Raw genomic sequence first — 23,785 nt, forward strand, 5'->3', positions numbered from 1 at the left:
TAATTTCATGATGTCTTTTAATATTAAACTCCTTAATTACAGCAACTTTTAGACTCTTTGGCCCGTTTTTATGCGCTAGAAATGCGCACCCTCTCCGCTTTTAGACTCTTTGGCCCGTTTCTGACACCTAGCCTTCAAACTTTGAATCTCACATTATAAAAACCTGCTTAACAGCGGGCCAACTTTAATTCTATTTCTAAAATACCGCCGTAGTTTGGACACCCCTGGTGTAATGCAATACTGTTACAAATAAACGTTTAGTCGACAATACAATTTGTAGTCGGCAAATTTAAATAATGGACATTGTTGATTATATCAACTAATTGTTGCAGCCCTAAAAGAGACCAAACAAGTTTCCTTTTCCCAGCAAAGCTTAAGATTTATCTGTCTAAATCACACTATTCCAAATAAGTCCTGGTTTTGACTAGGTGTTCTCTGGCAGTCTCCAGTCTTATACTCAGTAATCTCATGTCTCATTTCTGTATAAATGAAGGTCAAAGGTCCAGACATTTAAAATGTCTAAAAAAGACAAGTGTCCTTGTTTTTCATGAGTACACAGTATAAAACAACAAAATATTTAGTGCAGCTGAGCTGCTCTTAAAGTAAGTGTGTCATTGGGTGTGTGAATGCATGTGATGCTACGTGAGCATCCCGCTCCCCCAACACACACCCCCACAGACGTACTGTACAAGAAGAGGTTTTGGCTCTGATGGAGAGCCTTTGCCCTCTGACCCTCACTCTCCTCTAAAACAGCTATTGTGTGCACTCTCTCACACACACACAAACACTTTCTCACACTCCCTTTCAGCCAGCGTGTGTATAAATCTCCCTCTATAACAGGCCTCTCTACAGCCTGACAGGCTAATAGGTGTCGTTGGATACAGGTGCCTCAGCAGGGAGCTGCTGACTGCGCTTCACACACACGCACACACACACACACACACACACACACACACACACCTGCTCATCACAGAAATGGGCAACGGGAAAGGCTTGTTTATAATATTGTTGTTAAAATAAAATAAAAAATCAGCAGGAACATCTATATTTATGGTTTTGTTTTAACATCTAGAAGCACCAGTGATGACAATGTTAAGGCACTGCAGTATCACATTAAAGTGGAAATTCATTGACGATTCAAAAATTCATTTTATAAATAAACAGTTATGTAACTTTGTATAAGTTGCAAGCAAAGGTATAGTGAGTTTTTTGATGAAAGATAAACCTGCCACATTTTCACATGGTGACTGATGGTCAATAGAACCAAAAATCTTTTTTATTAATTAATCAAATGATTAAAAGGAAAATTAATGTATTACTTATTTATTATTATATGTGTTATTAAGATGCTGTTTGAGAGAATCCCTTTTTAACATTCAGATTTGACATTATAAAATTTTAGCTTGTTAATCTCAGATGTTCACTGTTCAATTAATGTAAAGTTATTTAATTATGTATCAGTTATCTGTAAAGAGTTATTAAGATATTTGTTTTGAGATCTGAGCCTTATTTAGCCTTAAATATATTTTAGAGTATTGTAAGGCAAAACTGGCCCAAAAGAACAAAGCTTTCTTTACTTTTTTCAGATTTGACACTAGTTTAGCATATACATTTCATAAAACATTCACTGGTCAATAAATGTAAAGTTAAAAATGCCCATTTTGTGTGGTAGACATCATGATTCCTGACTTTTATCACCATCATGGTAAAGAAATTATGTCAAGTCAGTACAGTTTCTTTGCATTAAATTAGCAAACAACTTTAACTTTATATTTCCAAGGGGTAAACCAAAAAAAAAGTAATTATAAAAAGTTATTAGTGTTCATACAGTCATCTTTTACATATTGGCTACTTTTACATATTGTGTGAACATTGAATCAAATATTAAACTCACATTTAAATAACACAAACTGATATGTAAAGTTAATCCAGTATTTAACATTTAACATGTAAAATGTCACACAACTGTCTATTTATAAAAACAATGACAACAACAAGACCTCTAGACTTCTAATGGACACTATAGCAGAGACAAAAGCCAGCATTCCCTTTATGAGCAGCTGATCCCAGCTCAGCAAACACTTCTACTGGAGCAGTGCTTCCAGCCTGGGTGCTGGAGTACCATCCCCACCCCCCTGCCCTGCACATTTTAGTGCTTTCCTGCTTCAAAAAACACTTTAGCTTTAGAGGGTTTGGTAATTAGCTGACTGGTTGGATCAGATAAAGTATGCAGAGAGTACAAAGGGAGTTCTTAAAGATCTGGATGGGACGTTAGAGACACTATTCATTTGATATTGTAAATGTATTGGAATCTGATGTGGACGTTGTCCAAAATGGATGTCCAAAATGAATATTACAATATATTTTGTAATTTCGGTCAATATTATGTAATTCTGATATTGATTTAAGCAATGCTAATGCCACATAAATTGCCAATAAAGCCCACAGTGGATGCTGTACCTACACACTTATGTAAACATGAGTTTGCCAGTTCATGTAATTATTAAAATTGATGTAATGAGAAACAGTCAGTGACTGATACTGTAAATAACATACTCCGAAATATCAGAAACATGTTTAAAGAAATCACATCACTATTATTAAAACAAAAATTAAGAGACCACTTCAGTTTCTGAATCAGTTTCTCTGATTTTGCTATTTATAGGTTTACGTTTGAGTAAAATGAACATTGTTGTTTTATTCTATAAACTACAGACAAAATTTCTCGCTAATTCCCCACAAAAATATTGTCATTTAGAGCATTTATTTGCAGAAAATGAGAAATAGCTGAAATAACAAAAAAGATTCAGAGCTTTCAGACCTCAAATAAGGCAAATAAAACAAGTTCATATTCATAAAGTTTTAAGAGTTCAGAAATCAATATTTGGTGGAATAACCCTGGTGTTTTATCACAGTTTTCATGCACAGTTTTTTCTCCTCCACCAGTTTTACACATTGCTTTTGGATAACTTTATGCCTTTACTCCTGGTGCAAAGATTCAAGCAGTTCAGCTTGGTTTGATGGCTTGTGATCATCCATCTTCCTCTTGATTATATTCCAGAGGTTTTTAATCTGGTAAAATCAATGAAGCTCACCATTTTTAAGTGGTCTCTTATTTTCTTTTTTCCAGAGCTGTATACTGTATATACGTATATTGAATTATTTTCTAGGCCTAATTGAAATGAAATTCTAATAAAATTGACTTCACAGAACGATCAGTGTGTGAGTGTGTGTCTTTCTGGGATTCCCACATACAGTTGTTTACAGCACCTGAGCAGAGGTGAGAGAGTAAATGCAGGCTCTGTGTGTGTGTGTGTGTGTGTGTGTGTGTGTGTGTGGAGCTGTGGGGATGGGCCACAAACCCCTCACCTCACTGTTTAACCAGGTGTGAACACACTTTCCTCTCTCTCTCTCTCTCTCTCTCTCTCTCTCTCTCTCTCTCTCTCTTTCTCTCTGTCAGTCTAAGAGTCCATCTGAGAAAGACTTTCCCAGAACAATGGATTTACATTCCCAATTCAGAGTACACAGTGCTATCTTTTTGTCTCTCTCTCTCCCTCGCTCTCTCTCTCTCTCTCTCTCTCTCTCTCTCTCTCTCTCTCTCTCTCAAACACACACACACACACACACTTCAAATCCATTGCAAGTTCCATCTACCTCATAATGATCTCAACAGATCATTATAAGCCATTATACAGCCATAATTATAACAACAACAGGCAATCAAAAAGACTGAAGATACTCCAATAGAGGTGGGCGATATGACGATATATCAGTGTTATTGTGGTAAATGACATAATAACGAGTATATAATGAGTATCTGCAGTACAGATCTACAGACATCATAAAATATGAAAAGACATTACACAGATTATATAGGCAGTGCACACATTTTATCAGAAAATATGTATTGCTGTTTAAAATTCATTTAAATTATTAACCATGTTTTGCCAATTCTTACTTACTGAAACAATTGTTTTTACTATTTATTTGCAAATTTGATTTAATACAAGAAGAATACAAGACCTTTGATCTCATGACCCAAACAATTTAAATATATATTGTGTACCCCCACTGTCAGAGTTTTAATGTATGCCAATGTTAAATTTTCACCATATTTCCCACCACCAATCTCACTATTGCTGAACTTGCCTGCAAATGATCTTCCTTTTAGTCTGTTTTCAGAGAGCCGGTCTCAGCATGGGCCTTCAGTCCTCAGTCCCAGAGCAAACCCACTTATTCTCTTTCTTCTGTCCTTTTATCCTCCTGCTCTCTGCTGCTCTCAGTTGTGAGGCCACTGAAGATGTGCCATGGTCTTCCACTAAACTTGCACCTCTCTCTCTCTAACTCCAACTCTCTCTACCTCCCCCCAAACCTCTGACAGCAGGTGGACTATCCTGACAGAAACCTTTCAAATGGGGTAAACAGGGCAATTGGGGATGAGGGTGGGAAGGGATGGGGAAAAGGATATGCGGGGGGTGGGAAGTTGCATCTGGGGGAAGGAGAAATATCAGCCCAGAACCTGAAACAACAACAGCTGCTGTGGTTCTCCGACAGTGCAACATTTGCCATGGACTAGGAGGAGCAAGGGGACATGACTGATTCTGCTGACTGTCACTTTAATCCTAATTAAAGGGATTAGATTGGTGAAAAGGTGGAGAAATGTAAAATGTATTAACATTAATTAGTTAGGCATGTGTTCAAGACAAGTCTAACTAATATACAGTACTTAACACATAATTAAAGTGTTTTACACCAATTAACATTCAGAATTCATGGCAACTATTACTTAGAATCCAGTTGAGTTGTAAAGTAAACTTTAATAGACTTGTGAAAGTGGTTGAGCTTTATGTATAGCATGGAATTATCTCTAAAAATTGACCCAGATACCATTGTCAAATCCAGTATACAGCTCCGGAAACAGTACCACTTCAGTTTCTGAATCAGTTTCTCTGATTTTGCTATTTATAGGTATATGTTTGAGTAAAATAAACTTTGTTGTTTTATTCTATAAACCACAGACAATATTTCTCCCAAGTTCCAAATAAAAATGCATTTATTTTCAGAAAATTAAAAATAGCTGAAATAACAAAAAATATAAGAGTTCAAAAATCAATATTTGGTGGAATAACCCTGTTTTTAATCACAGTTTTCATGCATCTTGACATGTTCTCCTCCACCAGTCTTACACGCTGCTTTTGGATAGCTTTATGCCACTCCTGGTTCAAAATTCAAGAAGTCTAGCTTGGTTTGATGGCTGCGATAATCCATTTTACTCTTGATTATATTCCAGAGGTTTTCAATTAGGTAAAATCAAAGAAACGCATCATTTTTAAGTGGTCTCTTTTTTTCCCAGAGCTGTATCTAAAATATGAGAAACTTCTAAAATGTTCTTACAAGTATCTTACAAGGATCTTATTGAAGCAGTTTTGCTTCCAGGCTTCGTAAAGCATAAAAAAACAAGGCAATTAAATCAAAAGAAAACAATGATGCATAAACATAGAATTAAGCATCTATTTATGCTACTAATAAGGCCATCATAGACAAATCCACTCAGATATTTATTTTTTTATGACTACCAAACTCTTACAATATTGCTCATAGAATAAGCCCTTGGAGTTATATTGCAGTTATATACTAATGCTTACATCTATTACCACATGCTATTTTACACACATAAGACACACATCTCCAGACAGCTTTAGGTCCTACATTTACTTACACACACTTTAATCTGTTTAAAACATTCTAACATTCTGCTGCTGTGTTCTTGGACAAAGCTGACAAGATTCATGTTGTACAACTAAATGTTCTTAATGGTTCTTCACAGAACCCTAATGAATCATGAATCAATTTTACAAGCTGAATAACACCACGTTCATATCAACACATGTTTATTTTGTTTCGCCTTCTAGTTCTGCCAGAACGCTTCCTGTCTCTGCAAATTGAGCCATCTCATGCTGATGCAGGACCATCTCCTCCTAACCCCAAACAATCATTTTACGAGTGAAGCTACGAAACTGGTACATACAGTGAATTAGTGTCAGTGTAGCTTTAATATGCCCCTGCAACAGTGACTTTAACCCTCTTCTGTTCTTACATGCCCCTTACACACACACACACACTCAAACACTCACCCACACACACACACACACACACACACATACACAGTTGACTGGTGATAATTATCTCTGTTATGCTAAAAAGGTATCTTCCCATCTCATCAGTAGCAGTGTGACGCGATGACACTCCTTCTGGTGAGAAAACATTTGAGACAAAGCCTCAAAACATCCAGACACTGCAAAAAAACTAAATCTTAGCAAGTGAAATGATCTCATTTTCAGGCAACTTTCTCTGATAAGATTATTTGGCTTTTTAACCCTTGTGTGGTGTTCGGGTCTGTGGGACCCGTTTTCATTTTTCATCAAATGATACAATTTTTTTTTTTTTTTCTAACTCAAACTCATTGGCATTGGCTCATTTTTTGTGAAAAACATATATCAAAACACATTTTCGATAAACACACACTGTACACCACCCCCCACCCACACACACATTTATATTACATACAGTATGTTTGGCCAAGGGCTAATAAACATTGCTTCATTCGTAAATTTGAAACTAAACAAATTTTCTACTCATATCTTGAGTTTAATTCATTTTCTTTTACATTTTATTAAAAAACTAATAAAAAAAGAGTAGCACTTTTTAAAAGAAATGTAACATAAGAAAGGAAAAGGGCAAATATTAACCATGTAAGCTGGTTATATATCTTGCAATTTAGGTGAAGCAAGCATGTGTAAAGCATTTTAATGTAAAATTGCTTAATTTTGCTGAATTAAATACAAATAACGAAGTAAACGAGTAACAAAAATATAAACACCACACAAGGGTTAAGAATTGTACATAGTACAGATTATTTTCTTAATCAGCCTTAAAATACTTAAAATACAACAGTTAAGCTTTTCTATCAAAATGTAAGGCAAAAAAAATATGTAATTTAAAATCTAAATTAACGCATTTTGAAACTTTGCAGCTACTTATTTTGAGAAATCTCACTAAGACAAATTTGCTCACTCCACTGGCAGATTTGTTTTGTTTAATATAAGCATGTTCATCAATTGACATATATTTTGTCTAGTTTTTGCCAATGGATTTTTTTGCAGTGAAGCACATTACACATACTTGATAACATTTGAGGGTGGAATCAGATGGAATTCTGAGTTTTTAAACAGATTTATATATGCAAAGTATATTGTTGCTCTCACATAAAACCTTCAATCTCCAAAATGGCAACTTTATATAAGAAGATATATAAAAATATATTTTTAATTAATTAAAAATTTATTATTATATATGCATACAGTACTATAAGCTATAACTACAAACAATGATTTAAAAAAAATATATATATATTAAAAATGAGCTATTATTTGAACACTTGTTTCAAGTGCAGTCGTTGTCCATTCTGGATACTCAGAATGGAAGCCCCACCATTCAGCTCCAAAAAGAATCTCAGACTTAAGTAAGCCACATATGTGTCTATTTAAACAAATTAAACATTAATTAGTGTTTTGAGATACATTTTTAAGATGGAAATCAGATGGAATTCTGAGTTTTTAAACAGATTTATATATGCAAAGTATATTGTTGCTGTCACATGAAACATTCTATCTCCAAAATGGCAACTTCATATAAGAAGAAATACAGAAAATATATATTTTTAAATAATTTAAAATGTATTGTTATATATACATACAGGACTATAAGCTATAACTACAAACATTGATTTAAAAATATATATATATAAAGAATAAGCTATTAATTGAACACTTGTTTCAAGCGCATTCGTTTAGTCAAAACAATTGAGATATCCAATGTGTGCTTCTTTGGTTTACAATGGATGATGCTAAGCTAACGCTGCTAACAACACTGTACCTTCTCCGCATCTCAGCAAATCTCATCTCAGTAAATACAGTATATCCCCAAAACCTCAACTTACCTTTAGATCTTTATATGTCTCATAAATCTATTAAAAAAGTATTGCAAACTATTTTAGAATGATTTAAAAACAACATGAATATGAATTATTTAAACATTTAAGCTAAAAGTGGAGCTACCTACCCCCCAACCCCCCTGTAATACTATTCTCTTTTCCAATGTGTGGAATGATACCACATGCTGTGCTGAGGTAAAAGTGATTCTGGATACTCAGAATGGAAGCCCCACCATTCAGCTCCACAGAGAAGTTTATTTTTACGTGAGCAAATCTCAGATTAAGTAAGCCACATAAACAAATTAAACATTAATTAATGTTTTAAGTAGGTAAAGATACATTTTTTTAAGAGGCTTGGAATTGTTAGCTTCTTCTGTTCATTGAAAAAAGCTAAATTCCAAATGCTAAACATGTTTTGTATGATCAAGTGATAAATTGATAATTGATAAAACAATTATGAATAAATAAATAAATAAATAAATAAAAGGAGTATGGCAATGTTCTGATATCATCTAATCAGCATCTCATCTGTCTACAGTTTAAACAAAAATGATCTTATGCAACAAAAACTTGTTTCCACATTTTCACATTTTTTTTTCTAGCTGACTCAAATAATCTTAACTCAACATGTTGCTGTTTTATAAAAATAGTCATTCAAACTTTTGCAAGTTGAATTTTTTAAATGTAGCAACTTTGTATTCAATCAATTTTACTAATTGCTGTTATTGTTTTGTTTCTTTATAATAGACATGTTTTTTTTTGATGCAGAAGATTATAATTATAATATCTGAATACACTAATCATAAAGCATAAAGTGACGCACTTTATCATGGCAGTAATAACGTATCATTACACTGTCTACTCCTAATTATTGGTTTTAAGTGAAACTTTACAATTACTGGAAGAGAATGTTTTCCCATTGCCCCTATTATTTGCTGAGATCTAGGAGAGCAAACACTGAAGGTTCATAGGCACTATCTCTCTGTGCATATCTCTGTAAGACCTTCACATGACCCCTGCAGCTGAGAGCTCTGTGAGTCAGGAGCAGAACGCAGGACACGGTGGAGACCCCTGATGTAATTAATGGCCGCAATTATTACAGACCTGAAGAGGGACTGCAGCTCAATGAAAAACAGATGCATGGCGTCCAGCATCGCATTCTGCTTGTTTTCACATGCGGTCACTCCTTAACTGACATGACCTGGTCTTGTGCATGCACACACACACACACATATGCACACACTTTTTGCCAGTAAATAATCGCTTTAATGGCTTACGAGCATGTCTGTTACCATAAAACCTTCATAACGTATTAGCAGGCATGAGTCTGAAGGCAGACGCAGTACAGCGGACGTGTTATAAGACTTAAAATGTAATAAGCGATACTGGAGGGGAGAAAACACTTTCTCTTGTGTTAAAAGTGTTTAAAACTTTTGGTGTGTGTATGTACAGTATGTCTAGAAACAAAGAAAGGATCAGTCTGATCTTTAAGGCTGATCTTTAAAATAGCATTTGAAGCTGTTTTTTTTGTTTAGAACTGGAGATGAAAGCGATATGCTAACAACTCCTTAGTTTAGATGGTCACCATTCTGTCTTATTTCTGTAATAAAGCCCAAAAAAATCTCTCAATCTCCTCAAGACACCTCCAGATCATCATTTAGTCTTTTGCACACAATTCTACTTGTGCATATAGAAAAATGAGAATATCATTAAAATTTTACTTTATTTCAGTAATTCAGTTCAAAATGTGAATCTCCTATATTATATAGATGTATTACACACAGAGTGATCTATTTCTTTTATTGTTGATGATTATGAATTATAGCTAATGAAACCCCAAAAATCAGTGTCTCAGAAAAGCTGAATATTATATAAGGCCAATTGGTACTTTTGGCAGTGTGGGCAGTTTACCAAGTCCTGCTGGAAAATTAAATCCACATCTATATAAAAGTTGTCAGCAGAGGGAAACATGTTTTCATTGGCTGCAAGCAATAATTATCAACAATAAAATAAATAAATGCTTTAAATAGATCACTCAGTGTGTAATACATCCATATAATATATGAGTTTAAAGTAACTTTTCAATGATATTCTAATGTTTTGAGAGTAAATAATGTATTTATGCATTAATGGTAGGGGTGTATTCTCTACGAACCGTCACGATACAGGGGTCATAGTTCAGTTCGGTTCGCATAAACGCATGCAGAATACACGGTACAGGCACACCCTCTTTCTCTCTCTCTTTCTAGTAATATGCTTAGGAAAAATATGTGTAGTTTAAGCAGTTAAGGTAATGCTGTTGTTTTTGTTCTTAATAAAGCCCCACAATCAGGCTCATTGTTTGTTTGTTCCAACAAGATCCAAAAGATGGAGCCTCTCATGATGACAGTAGGAGAGAACCCTGGTTTCAAGCATTTAATAAAAGAGCTTGAGCCCCGTTACAACATTCATCCCAAAAACAAAACATGGTTATAATGAAGATTCATTGTTATTATGAAATTAATAACAGAATGAGTAGCCTCTTCATTTTTTCCACCAACCATAGTGAAAACATACAATTGTAAGCTAAGAAGTAGGGGTGTGACGAGGTGTGGAACGAGATGTCGCGAGATTAAAATGTGATGTTATTTCTCGTCAAGCTTAAACCTGTCTCGCGGGGAAAGGTGAGGTGAGCTCCGTGGTACAGTTAAAGAGCTCCGCGCGACAGTAGGTGAGCTCCGTGGTACAGTTAAAGAGCTCCGCACGACAGTAGGTGAGCTCCGCGATACAGTTAAAAAGCTCCATGAGACAGTGCTCTTACTGTCCCAAAGATTCACAGCCCTAGTAAATACGCATGCGTAAATAACTACGCATAGTTAAACTACAAGAGATTTAGGAGAAAAAAAAAACACAAACCATAGGCTTAATATGACTGGTTGTGGTTTGCACTTATTGTTTGCACTATATAAGACCGAGAAAAGTTGTATTTTTATTTTTTATTCTTATTCTTATTTCTATTTCTTATCAAATCAATGTGTGAGAGAAACCAGTCTGTTAAGTTTGCGTTATAAGATTTTGTCAAATAAAACTCTAGTTTTCAAGCCATTTTTTATTTTTGACGTTTTCTTTAAAATGTTATTTTTAAATCTCGTCTCGTCTCGTTCTCGTGAACCCAGTATCATGTCTCGTCTCGTCTCGTGATATTAGAGTCTCGTCACACCCCTACTAAGAAGGTTTTTTTTTCCGTTCTACTGTAACTTTGGCATTTTGTAGTTATTATAGGCATTTGCTCTATTTCAATCCATTACTACAGTCAGTCTTCATATCTGTCAGTCACTCTGCTGTCAGTCAGAGACGCCCCTATAGGCCGAGAGTGTCGGCACGACAACACATCCTCCATCTTAGATCCAGGCGGAATCGAGGCGGAGGAGAGATGCGGGCTCTGATTTTTTTTTTTCTCTCTCGTGTAAAACAAACAGAGCAGACTGGCACGAAAGCGCTCATAGCAGAGTGAGCCTTATCAGATCTCCAGCTCCCTCTGAAAACCAGGCCTATAGTGCAGCAAGCAGAGAACTCACTGTACCTCAACCCCCCCTCCACCCCACCCCACCCTTCAGCCTGGCCTTCACAGCTGCACTGAGTTCTATTTAAATACGCACTACACCGTTCAACAAACCTGTAAACGAACACAGTGCAGAACAGCACAAGGGCTCTGGACCCTCAGACATCTAACCAACATTACACAGAACAGAAAGCAGCAGCAGCAGCAGCAGGACTTTGATGTTCAGAAAAATACAAATTAATACACACAGGAATGTGTTAACATGATCTGTCCCCGGGCACGTGGTGTGTGATGTAAAACTGAGTCCTGCACTCGCAAGAGTGAGTCTACAACCTTCAGCTCTCTCTTTCTCCCTCGCTCTGTACTTTATTTCACTCCTATTCCTTTCTCTTGTTTTTCTCTTCTCTCTTTTCTTCATCTCATTTTATTCTCTTATTTTACTCTCAGCTTTGCTTCTTCTATTTTTCTTTTGTTAATATTTTATTCTGCCTCTTCTTTCTGTCTCTACTTTCAATATATCTTCTTTCTCTCTCCGCTGTTCTTCCTTTGACTCTGTTCTTTGCCTCTCTTCTCATTTCTTTAGCTTGTTTCATTAAATCTTTCTATTTGCTTTCTGTCTTTGTTTTCTTCTTATTTCTTTCTGTTGTATCTCACCTTTTCTTTTTTCCACTTTTCTTTCTTTTCCTTATTTCTTTACTTCTCTTGCTTTCTATCTTCTCTCTTTTAATGTCTCCCTTATTTCTTTGCCTTTCTCTCGACTTTTTCCACATTGTTTCATTTTGTCCCTTCTCTCTGTTCTATTTTTACTCATTTCTTTGACTAATCTTTTTTGTCTTCTCTCTCTCTGTGTCTCTCTCAGGTCATCATCTATGCATTCCTCTGCTGATGGTTCACTTCTGAGTAATATAAACAGTGCAGTGGAACACTGAACTGATTTTCTTATAGTAACGGGAATAAAAGGAGAAAGAAATTGACATTGGGTGTATTAATAAGGGATATATTCCTAAAACAAAAGAAAGAAATAAAGTAAATATGTAAAGAAAAAGAGAGAAGTAAAGGCAGAAAAAAGAGGGAGAGTTTGGAGTGAAATGTGTTTCACAGGAAAGCCTGCAGAGCTCCCTCTTTCTGCAGCTTTCTCTGATTCGCTCGCTGAGCCTCCCGCTCCGGCCCACCCAAGAAGCAGCAGCAGCCCATGGGCATAAATCTGAGAGCCTGACTCACTGTGGATTTAAAACAATCTGCAGCTCTCTCTCTCTCTCTCTCTGAGTCTCTCTGAATCTCTCTCTCTCTCTGAGTCTCTCTCTCTCTCTCTTTTTGAGACTCTCTCTCTTTTTGAGACTCTCTGTCTCTCTCAGACTCTCTCTCTTTCTGTCAGTCTGAGTCTCTGTAAATCTCTCCCTCTCTCTCTGAGTTTTTTTTTCTGTCTCTCTGTCTCTGAGTCTCTCTCTTTCTGTTTGTCTGAGTCTCTGTCTCTCTCTCTTTCTAACTTTGTACGTTAACTCTCACTCCTTCTTTTCTGTATCTTTCCCTCCTGCTCTTGCTCTGAAAAGCTCAGCTGGTAATGAAACAAAACTCTTTTTCAGAGCTTGCCAACAATATTATTTGGCTGAGAATTAATTGGGTTTGCCATTTAGAAAATGTATGTGTGTGTGTGTGGGCTGAGAATTTTGTTTTAATACAAGGTTGCAAACTAGATATACGGCTTATGTGTGTGTGTGAGTGTATGTGTGTGTGAGCGAGTGTGTGGCCATCAAAAAAAAATCTTTATCCCGCCTCTGATGGAGTGAATTAGGCTGATCAGAGCATGAAGCCTCTCCGCAGGGTCTCAGTCGAACCCACTTTTCCATAAATTACAGCTCTTCTTCAGAACTACTCCTTCTCACACGTCTGCAGAACAGTCCCACCAGTAAACAGTGGAGATCCTAGCGTTGTTTCGAGCAGATCTGCTAATTGAGTGGACGCTCTGTTGTATCTAATTTGTCAAACGCAGTAAAATCCAGGCGAAAGGAAACATCAAATCCGTATAATTAAACTGATGACAGCACAAGACTCCTCCGTCTCTGTGGCAACCGAGCAAATAATAAACACCGCCCCCTCTCTGTTCTCACAGAGGTGGACATCCGTGAGTCATCATACACACACACACACACACACACATGCATACACACGCAAACATACACAAACACACACTGTACTAGAGAGATATACAACAACACACATTTTCTACTCTGCACAGAACCACAGAGGGGCGAGAGAGACAAGCAGAGAGAGAGAAAAACAGAAAGAGAGAGAGAGAGACAGAAGGAGAGAGAGAGAGAGAGAGAAGGAGAGAGAGATAAAGAGAGAGAGAGAGAGAGAGAGAGAGAGAGAGAGAGAGAGAGAGAAAATGCCATAGTAATTTCTGGTATGTGTTATTCACAGTTTGACACACATCTCTGAACCATTCTTTCTTTTATACTCTCAGTGATGAGCCAGAAATACTCAGTTCCAGGTTTGGCCTCCAGCATGAGGAGAAATCTGAAATGTCCACCATCAGCAAAACCTGGTAATACTTACTGAATCACTGATTAATCAAACTAGCGTATAAAGTCAGTAGAAATAAAGGAGTTTTCATTATGATTAACATGGCATTTTTTTACAGATTAAGTCCCGCCTTTCAAAAAAACAAGCCAATCAGATTGCTAGTTAAGCTGTGATCAGATGAGGTCAGCATGCAGGAGAGGAAGCTCCACTGGATGTGAAGATCAAGGAGAACAAAATGAAAAAAATAAGTTCATTAGGTCTTGTCAGATTTTTTTTGTCTGACTGGTCAGTGTTGCAGTGATGACCATCAACTGAACAGATTTGCCTATATAGACTTAATTACAGGATATGTTAAGCTTGCTTGAGATGCAAGGAAATGGTTAAATTAACAGTTTGAGCCAAATATTTTCTGACATGTGATTAGCAAAGTAAAAATCATGATCGTGATGGCGCACTGAAAATACTAAAAATAAAAAATACACACAAAAAAGTACACACAATTTCCATTTAACATTTTGCGCCGTACAATTCTGCAATTAATCTTAAGGTGGAGCCACATTTTAGCAGTGCTAACCTCTCTGTATCTTCCAAATACAGTCAACAACCAAAACTCCTCCCAATACAACCAAACCAGTAATAATTTCCTTAATTTGACTCAACAAGCAAATTTGTATATTTCCCACACGGCAATCAGATTTCAGCCTAACTAAAATATTTGAAATGTAAGTCAGGTATTGAAATTAGAATATAAAGCAGAACAAGAATGTCTTTCATCTTTCATTCTGACATTTAAAAATTTATATTATTCAACATCCAAACCACTATTTTGTACGAATTAAAATTAAATTGGGAGGTGAGGGATCATCCCACTTATGTATGTAAATAAACTGCAATGACAATGTCCATGATATGCCTAAAAATGTATTTTGACATTTTAATGTAGCACAATAACAATATATATATATATATATATATATATATATATATATATATATATATATATATATTGTAATATAACCCAGACCTTCTCGGATTCCAGTCTAACATTACTCTAGCTGCATACTGAATTACCTATCAGATGAACACGCCTCCAAAATGGTGCAGCTATCTAAGCACTGGGCATATTATTGGGAGATCGGCAGCTCAATCCCTACTGACAGAAATCAGTGACTGCAAGTCCCAGAGAGAGCAACTGTCCTTGCCCTTTCTAGGTGGGTAGAATTAGGATGGTCATGGTTTCTGTGTGCACAACACTAGCATAATGCTAAACAGTTTTGGAAACATGATTGGGGAAAATAATGGAGGAAAACTGATTTAAATTGACTAACTTTGCACCTCCCAGTGGACACAGTATGAATCTTGGGACCCACACTTATTCATTGCTTTCTTCAAAAAGCAAGGTTGTTGAAAAGTGAGTTTGTTCTTTCTTTGTTAGAGTAACTGTCCAGTCTCTACTGTCCAGGGAAGGCTTTCTACTAAACTTCAGAGTAATGTTGTGAGGATCTGAATGTATTCAGTAACAGAGAGCATCAAAGTGGTCAGGATATTGGATGATCATCCCTCACCTCAACCTCAAACACCAAACTCATCCTAAAGAATTGGATGAATGACCATTATTCCAGGAAACACAACAGCCGATTGCAGAATAAAGTAGTTGAATGCATGAATTGGAAGATTTGGACTTATAGTATATGTAGATTTATTAGATTCCTTGCTTAGGTTCCTTAATACCATCTTAAATTATTGATTTTTCATCTTTGACGACGTTTACTGCATATCTCACACACATTTTTTATAAAAAATACTGTATGTTATTTTTGAGCAGTTTTTTAGCAGTTTTCAGCAGTTTCAGCAGCTTCAGTACCCTTCAGTAGTTTAATGGACTATTCAAGTTAATGCCTAGTTCTGTTTAACTCAATTAGCCAACTGTTTCAGCATGCAACCGGAGCGTAATTCAGGGGGCACCGCAATCAAAGTGGCTCCTCTCCTTTCCTCAGCCCCTCCAGCACAGATAGAGTTTCCATTCTTCTGCCCTAAGTTTCAGACCCAGCAACAAGCTCTTACAGAGGAACGCTCAGGAGTGGAGAGCTGAAAAAGGCTAGTCACAATTGCGTTAGCACCTGGAGCTCATTAACTACAGTATTATTACTAATATCTACCACATGGGCCGTCCTGGAGCCACCCCCGATCAAAGAGGCAGATCCGGGGAGGAGAAGAAAAAGAGAAAGAGGAGTAGGAGGAGTTGATAGTGAGCATGTTAGGGAAGTTTTGAGGAGCTTTTAATAGATACCGAAGCATGTCTTATTTTTCACTGATAATTCTCCAGTTGTAGGCCGCTGATAGAAAGTGTGATTTGGTTTGGTTGCTCCCGCTACTGATGCAGCGTCCTTTAGCCACATCCATTGTCTGGGTGACTCTGAAGTGATGATCCCGAGGCTAAACATCTAATGCCTTTGGCCTTTTGTGTCAAACCATCTACTTAGCAATGCTGTTCAACCCCTCCCCCAAGACTTCAATAAGTCTTGTTGAGTAGACCGAGTCACTGACCCAGCAATCAACTGACCAAAACTTTACAAAGAGACTGAAAGCGCACCTGAATGCTTCTGATACGTCTCAGCTCTTTCTAATAAGGGACATTCTACACTTTCTACACCTGTGGCTTTGGGAGAAGAAAGAAAGGAAAAAAATAAAGAAGGAACTGAAAGCTAAGATTAAAAAAAACTTGAAAAAAAAGAGAAATAAAAATACAGCCTCATTAATGTGAAGAAGATAAAAGATGCCCAGCATCAGTTCCATCCTTTTTTTGCAGAAAAAAGAAGAAGAACCCAGAATGGATCGCATAAGAAAAGGCTTCTCTAAGGGATAAAGAGAAAGAGCAAAGAGAGAGAGAGGAAGGCAGAAAGGTAGAGAGCGAGAAAGTGCAAGAAAGAGAGAGAGAGGATATTTAGCGCAAGTTCTTTTCTCTGTAGGCCCTATGTGTCTCTGTCTCTCTCTCTCTCTCTGTCCCTCTCTCTCTCTCTCTGACTGTGGCGAGGATGGACAGCTGCTATTAAACTCTGATTGTTTCAGGTTCACAGGGTGTGAAAGGGGCTGATTGGGGGCTACGCTCCCTATGAGGGTGGTCTCCACACTGGGGGAGGAGCGGGAGGGACTGAGGCAAAGGGAAAGCTCACGTGACGAGTGCGTCTCGCTGCGCAGCCCCAAAAAGGAATCCAGCACGGAAAAAAAACACACCACTTGTTGCCGCCTGCCTGCCTGCTCCGGGACTCTGCCTATGCTGTTCACACACACACACACTTTGGAGGAACAGCAAGGAGCATCCCACCCACGCTCATTTAGCTGTTTACAATTTACAGCAACTCTCATCAATCAAGTGGCACCAAAGGATAACAGATCTATTAGAAATGAGCAGTTTCTTCTCTAACGAATGGAGATGCCATGAGAAATCCAGTACAAACAACCACAGCAATCACATGATCATTATCATCAACAACAACATCAACAACACATCATGGTCAACAACAACAACATTATCTTTAGGCATTTACGGAGATTTAGCTGACACTTTTTTACATAAAGTGACTTTATAGAAGGTTATTTCTATTACAGAGGTGGGCCAATGTAGTGTTTTAGGAGTCTTGCCCAAGGACTCTTATTGGTGTAATGCAGCATTCAGTCACCCAGACCGGGAATTGAACCCCAGTCTCACACATGATGTGGTAGCTCACTAGGGCTGCAACGATTAGTCGATAGAATCGCAAATGACGATTATTTTAAATTGTCAACTACAAATTTCATTGTCGACTAATCTCTATTTGAAGCAGCACTGCTTATTACACAAAGTACTGGAGACAGAAGTGCAATGGGTGATGGGAAAATGGCTCACTCACACAGTGTCTCCAAAAGTGCCCAAACACAACAGATTACATATTTACTCACTAAATATCAGTAATATCTTTCCATGTTTTAACATCATCTAGACATTTAAATGCCTGTTAAATCTCATGTTCAGCTGTTGCTATCATTTTAGGGGTTGGAGGACATGGCAGAAATAATTGTTGACCAGTCGACTAATCGACAAAAATAATCAGCAGATTAGTCGACAACCAAAATAATCATTAGTTGCAGCCCTATAGCTCGCTAGCAGGTAGTGGTGTTATCCACTGTGCCACACCAGCCACTCTTTAGAATATAATTTTTAATGGAAATTCTAGTGTGTGTAGTGTCAAAACATAATTTTAAACGATTTTGGGAACCAAATATAAACTAGAAAAATGACCCAGGCAGTTGTTAGGCTGCTGCATGGTTGCTGTGGTATTCCAGGGGGTTGTTATGGTGTTGTTATGTTGTTTCTCTGTGGCTGATACGGTGTTGCTCAGTTGTTTCTGAGATGTTGTTGTGGTATCCCAGTTGGTTCTTATTGTATTATATTACTGTATGTTGGCAAGAACTTGGGGATACAATACAGAAAGTAGCACAATACTGGGGTTACGATTCATTAAATATAAATATATTATGATTGCGTAAAAGATGTTTAAGAAAACCTTTTTACATTTAGAAATTCTAAGTTAAAGGAAAGTTTATTTTTAACGCAATCAGAACAGTGGTGAACAGTTTATTTTAATACATTAAAATAAAATATATAATATAATATATTTTTGAGAATTATAGCACTATATACTGCTATATAAAAATCATCCAATGATCTAACATGTTCTGATATTATTAATGAACTGCATACATAGAAAATTTGAAGAAAAAATGACTGAGCAGGTATAACTCACCACATGTTGAAATCCAATAGAAAAAGAGAACAGTGGAAATTATTATTTTGCATTAAGCAGCAAAAAAGTCTGCACTGTATATTTTGCATTTGATGACAGTCTACAATATATTGTGCAGCGCTTATTGGTACACAGAAATTGCACCTCCAATGGATGCATACAGCCAAAAAGCTATTATCATACTATTATACAACTATAACTATTAGGGGTGTGCCGTATCGTATCGTACACAATAATATCACAATTATTTTTGAAAGCAGAAACAATTTTATACCCTGAAATATTGTGCCATATAACCCACCCCTAATTATCACATCAGGGTACTACTTTTTGCTGTTTTTAGCAAAAGAAAAATTCACACTGTTTTTATTTCTCACTATATACAGTATCTACCAGAGACAGATTATATATTTATTTTACTTTAATGCTGGATATATATATAGATATTTGGAGTGCATTATTAGTATCATGACATTCTGTATCATTGACAAATCACTCTGTTACAAATATGATACAATTCTTGTATTTTTTTTTTTATATCTCCATTAGGGGTGCGCCATATCATATCGTATGCAATAATAAAAATTTAAAAAAATATTTTTGTTGCAGTAGTGTACTCTTAAAATATATTTTTTTTATTTAATGAGATTTGTCATAATGCCAAGTGTATTCTTATTGCAAAAAAAAAAAAAACATGAAACATCATTATATTATTTTAGGGCCATATCAACCACCCTTAACAACTATTATTAAAAAAAATCTAGAATTAAAATGGTGGAGATATCTCAAAAACACTGAGGAATGGCGTACAAATACAGTAAAAATAAAGCAGAAGAAAAAAAGAAGAAGAACAAATATTAGAAGAACAAATAGAGCAGGAAAATTGAATTATATACAGTAAATATTGCAAGAATATTGCTAAGCAATTCACATCCATATTTACTTTCTGCTGTAATTAACCATATGTTACAGATGCAGCAGACAGAACTGAAGTCAACCAACAGAGCCCTGACTGAGCTTCTGAATGTCTCTTCACACATCCTTAAAGAGCTCTATTACAGGATAATACACTCGTGATAATGGCATAACAGCTCCATTCATCTGACAGTGAGGTTTCATCTTGAGTTCTCCACCTCCATGTTAGCAAAAGGTGGCACGCATACACCACCTCTTTCGCACCTCTGCGTGAAGGACTTTGAGCGGTCTGGGAGGCCGAGTCTGAAGGAAGTTGGGCAGTGTGTGTGTGAGTGTGTGCAAACGAGAGCCTTTTGGCCCAAACACTGCTCCATCAAACACTGATAATGAATAACAGGGGAGAGGAAGAAACCCTACTGAGCCTTTCTCACCTCGCATAGAGCAAGTTCAGCTACCATGTCAACCTGGAGCAGAGCACTGTCACAGTGTGCTTAATGTATGTGTGTGTGTGTGTGTGTGTTTACTGGCTTTCAGTGCAATGACAGTTAATTCATATCAGCACAAAACATCACGGCTCACTTTTCCTAGGAAAACGTCATCCTGTAAATCACTTGCGTTCCTGATTTCCTCTTCAGAGCTAAATGAAATGACAAGAGACGTGAGTGGAAGCAGGCCCTGCAGACAGAGCTTGAGGAAGGATAATGATAGTTTTGGGCTCTGTGAAGCTAAGCTTTAAAACTTTTAAAAAGCACTTTAAAAGCACAAAACTGAGGCAAGACTACTGATCCTGAAATCATAAGATCAATCTGTATGGTCTCTTAGCTCGCGTGGAAATACCCAGGTTTATGCAATTCATAAAAACGAGTAATAGGAGGCCAAAAAAACTCTGAGGTGTTGTGTTTAAGATGTTTAGTGGATCTAACCACAGTAAAAGCCTAACTGAGCTCTTTACATTGCAATTACGTAGATTAGCAAAGATTACATAAGCTTTTACACTGTGGACCTCCTCCCTCTTTCAGAAATCTCTCTCCTCCTTTGCTCCCTCTCTCTCTCTTGCTCTGCCTCGTGTTTACACTTCCAACCTGCTTTATGTTTCATATCAAGACAAGGAATACACAGAAATGAAATCCAAGCCAAACCAACAGATAACATAATGTGAACATGAATACTTGAAAATATAACCATGTAAACACGTGAATGAGCTCATCTTTCAGAGAGTTTCTGAGAAAGTTCTGTGTAGGCCTGTAAAAAAAGTTCCCAAAAACTCCACATCCGTGTTATCCCAGCACGCACTCATACTCTGTCTGCACTGTGTACACCCAAAAACAAGAGTCTACCTACGTCACTACTGAGAGGCTATTGCGTGGTGGGCTGCACATTTGGAAAAGATATTGGCACCTCAAGTATTTCAGGTTACAAGAAACAGCTGCCGAGGTGCAGCCTATGACCCACACAGGAATTCCATGACCTCCGAACACAAGCAGACGGCTCCTTTGGGATATTCTGACAAAAGAGAGACAAAGTTTCCAGGGAAAAGGCTCATCCTCGAGGAGGAATTCTGGGAAGAACTTCAGTAGGTACCGAGTGAAAGTTCTGATGTTAAGAAGCATGTGTATGAGTGTTACATTTTGGTATAATTGGTATAGCCTCTACAGGGCTGCAGATCACCAGACCACACTCAAGTTGACCCCGGGACACTGAGACCACCAGCAGACAACTTTTTGCCCTGTCTGATGACTAAATATGACACGTAACTGAACTGACCTGTGGCTGGATCTAGCTTGCTATTTAAATGTGAGTAAATGTGAGTCTAAAGAACCTAAGGATAATGTACAGTACATACATATGATTGATTCTGTAATAAAAAGCAGACAAACGTATTGTTTTATGTTTATCTAAAACAAAATGATGTTTGAAGCATACTTAAATAAGAAATACAGAATTATAAGCTATAACCAAGCCACTGAAGCCATTAGGAATCATGAAAAAAAACTAAGAAATGTTGAATTTCATAGATGAAACAACAATAAAATCTTATTGAGTTAAATTAACACTCATTTTAGTAGAGCATGCTTTTAAAATAATGGGACTCAGAAGGCCCTGAAAAAAAATGCAAAAAACGACTAATAAACACCTGTTTATGTTACGTAACTTGTTTGTGTTGATGGCCTGCAAGAGCTGGAGCACTGAAGAACCTGAGCTCTAATCAACACCAGTGTATATTGTGGCTATCGCAAAAATACCCTGGAATTTTGTGATATTATTGTAGGGTCATATTGGCTAAATTAGTGTACAACTTTTTTACTGTTTGTATCAAAAGGAACAATTTAAAAACTAAAAAAAACTGTCTAGTATCATTTATTTTTCTTTAATCCTAGTGATATTGAGTGCATTACTAGTATCATGATTAGTTACAATCTGGTACAGTCTCAATTAGGGGTATGCCATAATACAATGTATGCAGTGTACGTATTATGTAAATAAACTTTAAAATTAATTTTGTTGAAGTTGTGTATTCTTAAAAAATATTATTTTTACATTTTTTAAAATATAATGTTTTGTCATATCATCAAGAATATCGTTATCCCAACTTTAGGGTCATATCGTCCATCTCTAAAGGAGATGGTAATGTTGCTCTTTTTTGTCTAAGCTTTGGAAGGATTGTTTGCAGTGTTTGTATGTATACTTAACTATGTTCTTATGTTCTTATGTTCACTATCTTTGTCAAGTGACTCTCCAGCACACACAGCAGTTTATGTATGAGAAAGAGAGAGAGAGGGAGAGAGAGGGAGAGAGAGAGGGATAGAGAGAGTGTTTGGTTTGCTAATCAATCCGCAAACATTCCAGTTGATTAACACTCCAACTCACTACTTTACTTGAGAAGACCACCACTCAGCATAGTCAATAGTAGAGTATATACTTACAATTTCATATATTATATAATGAAGTCATTAAACATCTTACATGTAATACTGGCAAACAGTGAAGACGTTTTCAAAGTTTTTTTCTTAGTTTCTTTCTTTCTTTCCTTCTTTCTCTCTTGGGGAAGACCACCCACCCCTCCACCAGTCACTGAGTGAACTCTGCAGTGTACACACTGCCTCTAAAGTTGTGCACACTGCCTCTAAAGTTGTCAGTTAGGTAAGAATTAAGAAAGTGGGACAGCAGCCTACCTTTCAGAGCCTCGCAGCCGTCTGCATCAGTTTGTGTGGCCTTAAAGTGATCCCGGGAAAACTTTGGGAAAAAAGGGGCGAGCTGTGGAGTCGAGCTGAAAGCCGAGAGCGTCCCACTGGGGGTTCGAGAATTTCCAATAAAGCCCCTCTTTCTGCTGCAGGACACACACATGCAGATGGAAGAAGAGAGGGAGAGAAAGAGAAAGAGAGAGAGACAGATATTAAGAGAGTTCCTTCCTCCAGCTTCTTTTTCTCTTCGTGGGCCGCATGTGCAGCGCTCTGCTGCGGGGGAGAGTTAGTCTACAGCGGGCGCTGCGGGCAGGGCTGAGAGGGGGCTTCTCCAGCGCGCGGCTCCATGTCTGGCTGTCCGGGTCCCGCACGGTCAGAGCTGCTGAGCTGCCGCTGCTGCAGAGAGTGGGAGAATTCGGATCTCCTCCTCCTCCTCCTCCTGCTCCCCCCCTCCTGCTCTCTCCCCTCCACCCCCTCCCTCTGCCCCACACTCCCCGGACCACCCCGAAACAGGAAGTGCACTTTTTGTTTTTCTTGAAGGGGGTAAAGGAGAGAAAGGGCCGGAGAGGCCTGCGCGCGCTCCAGCCGCTCCAAGCCACCAGCGCGAGGACACATCCCCAACCTCACCTCCTAATAAAGGTGCGCTCAGGTAAACTCCAGACACTGGGGTGAGCCTTCTAAAGAACTTAAAGTATAATGTAGAGCTAGGCCTGTCACGATAACAGATATTTGCGATGGATATGTTATATGTCCCAGAAATTATTGCGATAAACGATATTGTTGGCATTTTAAAACTTTAAAACTGGCACTCCTATAATGATAACAAAAAATCATAAAGGAATTACAC

The 23,785-nt window shown here is 37.4% G+C and overlaps 1 protein-coding gene across 1 annotated transcript in view; it reads right to left on the reverse strand.

Annotated features, from left to right (window-relative positions):
* Positions 1–23,374, reverse strand: part of gli1 (GLI family zinc finger 1) — a 64,101-nt gene extending 40,727 nt beyond the window's left edge. Inside the window, exon 1 of the mRNA XM_007253396.4 lies at positions 22,930–23,374. The gene's annotated coding sequence lies outside the window, so the exon portion shown is untranslated. The remainder of the gene's footprint in view (positions 1–22,929) is intronic.
* Positions 23,375–23,785: the final 411 nt, after the last annotated feature.

The sequence above is a fragment of the Astyanax mexicanus genome, chromosome 5, assembly GCF_023375975.1.
Source record: "Astyanax mexicanus isolate ESR-SI-001 chromosome 5, AstMex3_surface, whole genome shotgun sequence".
In the NCBI taxonomy this organism is placed as follows: Eukaryota; Metazoa; Chordata; class Actinopteri; order Characiformes; family Acestrorhamphidae; genus Astyanax; species Astyanax mexicanus.